General features: G+C 46.9%; 1 long non-coding RNA gene across 1 annotated transcript; it reads right to left on the reverse strand.

Moving 5' to 3' along the window:
- Positions 1 to 2,586: 2,586 nt before the first annotated feature.
- LOC121838068 lies at positions 2,587 to 3,848 on the reverse strand. Its single transcript, XR_006078414.1, has 4 exons — positions 3,801 to 3,848; positions 3,234 to 3,397; positions 3,045 to 3,101; positions 2,587 to 2,680 (listed from the first exon to the last, which is right to left on the reverse strand). It is a non-coding gene; the product is annotated as an uncharacterized LOC121838068 (long non-coding RNA).
- Between the last annotated feature and the right edge of the window lie 2,603 nt (positions 3,849 to 6,451).

The following is a 6,451-nucleotide window of genomic DNA, read 5'->3' on the forward strand; positions in this document are numbered from 1 at the left end:
GAGGTGATTGCAGAGCATCATCAGAGACCTCATTGTTAAGCAAAAGCCACGAATGCAGTTTGGCTCCCGTCTACATCCGAGTACTTGCAGGGTTTCAAAAACTTCAATGCACTCTTTGAAAAACTCTTCATGGACAGAGCCATTATGCATCGCAGAGGCGAAGGGCGTTTTTGCCGATTTGTGGGAGCTATTAAGGCTGTCAAAGAGACGGTCGATTCTTTCAACGAATCTCGCTGTGTGAATAGCTGCAGCTGGCAATTGCTGGAACGTTACGAAGGCATACATTGCAGCAGCACAATGGTTGCTAAAAACTTGGGCCGCTAGTTTCACCGACATCTTTGAGCAGAACGTCAAATCAAAGTGCTTTGCGTTCAGCTTGGGCATCGAACGGATCTCAAGTTTCCGGTCCTTTTCATAAGCTTCCTTTATGTACGAGCTTTTTACTACTTGATCACAAACCTTGAAGTCATACTTAAATAGCATGTTTTTGAGGCACTTCAGGAGGTGCGGAGCATCAAAAAGGAAAAAAAGAGGTTTGCCGTTGACATCTATGTAAGGCTTCTCGGGGGTTATAAGGCTTGAAAAAAGGGAGATGTTTTGGCTCCCCTGATCACATACCACAGCTACTGGCTCCAGGCCAGCATCCACAAGGAGGCTGTAGCACTGGAAAAGAAGATCTTGTAGGACATTCGTAGGTGTGCCTTTATGAGCGAAAAAGTAGCCAAGTGGCTGCTTCCATGGTGTTCGAATTCCTTTTGCCATAAACACGAGAGCCTTGTTTGATAGGTTCGCACCTTGCACACCATTACTATACTCTTCAAGTCCTTCAAACCTGTCAGATGAGGGGTTGTATGAGAGCTCTTTTTTAATATGCATCTCATCAAACACTATGCTGCAGGCTCGATCGGCTCGTGAAAAAGAAGTCGCTCGCCTCTTTACCAGCTCGAAAATTTCGGGGTAAAATCCAACTCTCAGTGAAACACGCTGAAGCCACAGCTGCAGTGATCGGACTGATGGCAACCGAAGCAGTCGTCTACAATACTTATAGCCTTTTGGGCTATGAAAGTAGAGGCCCAAAGCCAAAGCCTTGTTCTGGCTGCACCACCGTCGACCAAACCGGCTCACATCCCTCATCCTAAGCTGGGCCTCAACGAGTGCAGCGACAGCTGGAGAAACATGAATGCGGACACTCTCAACAACTTCAGCAACAGTCCTCATCTGACGCTGTCGTTGCAGCCTTCTTTGCAGCCTCTTGTTTTGTTCTCGGACCTGTCGTACCTTGGACCTCAGTGCGTCCATCTTTCTCTTGTCAGTGCTGCGGGCCTTGCTTGATGCTGCAAGGTGACAAATCACCCAGATCAGTAAACTGTAAAAATGTTTATATATATGTAAATGGTGGCCAATAAGAACTTGCATTCCTTGTCAAGTTGCACAATTTTTTTTTAAAAACCAGGTACAGTGAAAAGTTTAATAACGTACTACATATGTGCAAATCAAATTTAAATAAGGTTAGCATCATGCACGTATGGCCCAGGCAGTTTTTAGCTAGCTATAATAAATGCTGCCTTACATGAGGCTTTGCGAAAAGATTATTGCGTTACCATTCAGTGAAACCCATTCAGGTGTTTTGGTGGTTCGTCTGTGAAAATTTATGAACATTTTGTATACATTGCTTTAAATATAATAATGTGAAGCACAAATAAATGGTGGATTTTCAACTGACTCCAGTTTGTAGCTGGCTGCCATCCGGCCTTGTGTTCTGTGACATAGTGCTATATGTACCCTTGTATGTACCGCCAACTTTCAGAATAAATTTTAGTATCTTCAAGTCATCTGATACCTATAACTAGCCTTGGTTGTTTATGTTCGGCGACTAATTTGTGCACTTTAACAATACAAAACAAAAAGGTGCAAGAGGTAAAATGAAAGAGCACTTACTTCTGTGAGAAAGTACACCGGCACTGCTAGAGAGAGAGAGTCCTCAGGTGACGGTCCATAAATCGACGGCGCCATGTCAGCCATGTCTCCGCTGGACTCGTGAGCAGGAACAGCATTTTGAGGAAGGGCGTAGCTATGATCAGCTTCAAAATAAATAGAAAAAATAGAAAGTGCTGTTACAATAACTGTAGTAAGAGCAAAAAACACAAAAAAGTCAGAGCAACAAGGCGCGCAGAAACGCCCTGCTCTCCCATCACTTACCATGAGCCTCCAGTGGACTGTTCTCTAGTGGGAGACAGGAATATGTGTGGTCCCATGAAGCTGACGAACATCCCTCTGCGAAGGTAATGTGAAAACAGTGAATTAGTGGTTGAATTTCAGATTCATTCTACTTCTTTAACATCTGAAAATGAAAAAAAAAAATTACCTTCTTCCAGGGACAGCCTGATTTCGGAAGACTGGTCGTCAGGAATGCCACAGGAACTCTGCGGGTCTGGGCGGCTGGAGTATGTGCAGGTCGATGAAGTTGGAGAACTCCTCCCTGCAAATTTAACACAAAGTTATTGAAGGAGTAGCGGTTGAATTTTTGGTTGATTCTCCTATTTTAAAATCTGAAAATAAAAATCACCTTCTTCTAAGGACAGTTCCATTTCGGAAGACTGGTCGTCAGGAATGCCACAGGAACTCTGGGAGTCCGAGCGGCCCGGGTATCGGTAGGTCGGTGGGGCTGGAGAACTCCTTCCTGCAAATTTAATATGAAATTAGTGAAAGAGTAGCGGTTGAATTTCTCCCCAATTCGCTTATATTTAACATCGGAAAAGGGAAATAACCTTATTTCAAGGACAGCTTCATTTCCGAAAGCTGCTTGTCAACGTGGACAATGCAGGTCTGTGGGCCCATATTGGAGTCGCTTACTCACCTGAGGTTAAAAATGTAGTAAATGGGGCCTGGAATAAGACTCAATCAATGACTCCTATCTGATTCCCCACATTTGTCCAAGCACACTTTATTCTATAGCAAAATGCTCAAGTGATGAAGAACATGAACTAACGCAGTGGTGACGGCATTTGCTGCCTCTTTATGGTAGGTACAGCGAAAAAGCTCACCATTTGCCACTGCAGAAACTGTACAGCTCTCGCTTGAAACTTCGCCACGTGTCGTTTCTGTGAAATTGCATAAATGTTATAAGTCCACAAAAGCAATTTTTCGGGCCCATGTGCTAACTATTTCCCTAATCAGTGGGCCTTGACATGGTTATACTCAAAGCGCGTCGGAAGGTCTCGTGGTCTGGTCACCTTCAGGGGCAAGCACAGTCGGCACTGCATTGTGGCGTAGGTATCCAGGCCGCAGGAAAGCTGACGCCTTGAAATGTAAAGAGCAAACAACCATGTTTCGTAGCTGCCATGGAGTCTTCCCCTGTAGGCCCCGGTTGTTGGAGAACCGAACCCATGCTTCACGCCTGCGGATAAAGCGCGGTGCTATCTAAGTGTCTTGCGTACTTGCAAAGAGCAAATGTAGCCAATATGTGCACACACCAAAGCAAATCGGAGCGAGGACATTCACAGATTAGTGAGCAAAACTCTCTGTATGAACCACAAAAAGATAAACATGAGCCTTTAGTGCAGAGGCTTTTAAATGTATCTATGTCGTGTTGCATCCTTGATTAGAGCGTCGATGAGTATGACCCCATACTCCTGAGGGGCAAATCGGTTCAGGTAAATTCAAATATCCTGGGCGCTTTCGTAATGAGCGCGAACAACGCTGCAAAGTCAGCGAAAACTAACAACAGTTAAGAGAACATTTTACAAGGGGGGCATGGCCACAACACAGCAGGCACCTCACTGACAGGAACAAAATCTCACCTTCGAGTGTCGACAGGATACCGGTGCAGCGAGACGCCAGCCGTGCGGTTGTCACTTCGGCATTCTTCCACGGAGCAACGCCTCGTTTGCATAACGTGTTGAGCTCATTGTCACGAAGGACGTTGAGCCCGTCGGACGCAGTAGCGTCATACCGCACGAAGGTGACTGTTCCTATATCACGCTGATATTACGCTCCTGCGCACGTAACTTGCGTAATCAGGCTGAGCGAACGAAACTTTTCAAACTATTTGAAGTGACGGTAGAACGATTCAAAAAGCACGTGGAGACCTAAAAGAAGCAAGCGGACGGACAACAAGAACCTGCCTCTTCGTGCAGCACGATGCCTCTGCAATTTATCGCTATTAAAAGCCAGCCTTGTTGCTTGTGCAGTACAGAGGGCGCTAAGGGCAAGTTAGAATATCAGTAGTAATAAAAGCTATTTCAGCTTTCTCGAGCGTAATAAACCTTATTTAAAACCACTAATAACAACATACAAAGTTTAAAAATACAATTTAGTATAATTTAAATTAAAGTTATTTTATTTGTATATAGTTTGCCATAACGTCTCCTAGTCGCGCTTCAAACGCACCGTAACCACGTGACCCTCCTGGTTGATGTCGCTGGCAATTTGTTTTGTACCGTGTTTTGGCCCAAGTTTCGCTACCATCTGTACATATACCTTGGTTTGCCTGCGAGTGAATGCCTCAGCGTGCTTCGTTTTTGTTGTTGTGCTTGACTTGTTTCGTGGTTGGGTGAGATTTTTGTTGCGCGGTTGGGTGCCACAACCACCGGGCAGCACATGCGAGCCAAGACATGACAGTCCACGCTTTTCCGCGAGACGTGCTGTGACGAGCAAAATGGATCGTCGCCGTGTGTAGGCATGTGGGTTCCCGTCGAGATCGAGATCCCGCTTATGCAGCAATCATCTCACAGAAGGGAGCTACGAGCTGAGCTCTAGGCAGACAGAAGGCTCGTAAGCTGAGGTGTGATGCTGTGCCGACGATATTAAACTACGTCCACCCAGTCCTCGCCCAAATCGGATCAGTCAATTTGGGACAACTTTTGTTGGCAATGCAGTGGAAGGTACAGGCCCGCGTTTCCTCTCCCATTTTGAGTGTGCGCGGGCTCTCCTCCTCTCCCCGGAAATGGGGGAGGAGGAGAGCCTGCGTACACTCAAAATGGGAGAGGGGACGCGGGCCTGTACCTTCCACTGCATTGCCAAGAAAAGTTGTCGCGGAGTATAGTTCAGCAGTGCAGGAACTGGTGCATTCGATTCAACCGGCAGTTGCACGACTGCTGCACTGGCGCGTTCGATTCATCCCAGTTCTGAACGAGTTCTGGTCTCAGACCCAGTTTCTCAAAATCTTGCACCGGCTCCGCTGTTCAGCGTCCGTGCAGAAGCACACAAGAGCAGACGGCGATAGCAGACGACACTCCTCGTCCGTCTCTGCTCGCGGTGCCATTTTTCGCAGCTCTTGCTCAAATGTCTGCGATGTTTAACAATAACGCCGATACGGAGGTTGCATTTCCTCTCATTTATGATAATAACGTACCCGCGATGGACGCGGAATTAAGATCATAACCGAGGGTAGGAGTTTGCTTGATTATGATATTCTGAAAGCGTTTTAGGCACCTGCTCGCGTAGGTTTGGCTCCATGTGTTGAGTGTTGAAATATTGGCTCACGTAAATGTTTTCTTTTTGATGCTATGTGGGGATCCACAGTGTTGATATTCTTACTTACAGACACGAGAAAGGTATTGCCCTCTTGATAGTCCCCGCCTTCAGTTGCTCTTGGATGCATACTGACGACTCCGATACATTGCAGAGGTCTTGGATTTAGTGCATTGGCACTCGCATGTCTCCGTAGCTGAGCATAATACTGCATGCTTTGTCCACTGGTATCTGTGGACGCCCACTAACGGGCCTGGGAAAAACGCCAAGAATCGGCATTTTTGCCGATTCTCGCTTCAAGTTGACGCCAAAGTTATGGTCGATAACTGTCTTGGCCAAGACTATCGTCAGGCCTTCATCTTCGAGGTGACCGGTATACCGACCGCGCGCTGTCGCCAGTGACTCCCGACGCAAAATCATCCTGATGCCGCGAACCTATCGTCGAAATACAAAGATTCCCTTTGAGGGGCATTTCCCGCTACGTTCTTGACTTGTAACCGACTATCGTTCAGCCTGGCCGAATCGAACAGACCTTGATTATGCAGCGAAACCGAAACCAACAGCTAGGCCATCTCGAAATGATACCAGAAGTTGTATTTAGCACGCGTGCAGTCCGATATCTGTTTGACCCGCGTGGGAAAATGAAGCGTGACTACGATTCACCAAGTTCGCCCAAGTCAAGTGACGACATGCATTTGAGCGGTTCGCCGTTTGCCATCGACTCGCGGACATCGCAGGGATTGACCCGCAGCCTCATCACCGATCCAGTGGATCCGCCGAAATGTGTACCCAGCTGCCGCTTCGTGTATAGGTGCCGCTTCAGAGGCGAAATCTGCATCCTGTGCTTTGCAAGCGCCCCTAGTTTGATCGGCGTCCTTCGCAGTTGTGTTTGCACGAAACGGCATACGTTTGCTCGAAGCTTATGGCTGTCTGCGAGTAATATCCTGCTACAAGGCGTGACTTTTTTTTTTGCACGTGC

The sequence above is a fragment of the Ixodes scapularis genome, unplaced genomic scaffold (genome assembly GCF_016920785.2).
Source record: "Ixodes scapularis isolate PalLabHiFi unplaced genomic scaffold, ASM1692078v2 PGA_scaffold5__190_contigs__length_132052651, whole genome shotgun sequence".
Lineage (NCBI taxonomy): Eukaryota > Metazoa > Arthropoda > Arachnida > Ixodida > Ixodidae > Ixodes > Ixodes scapularis.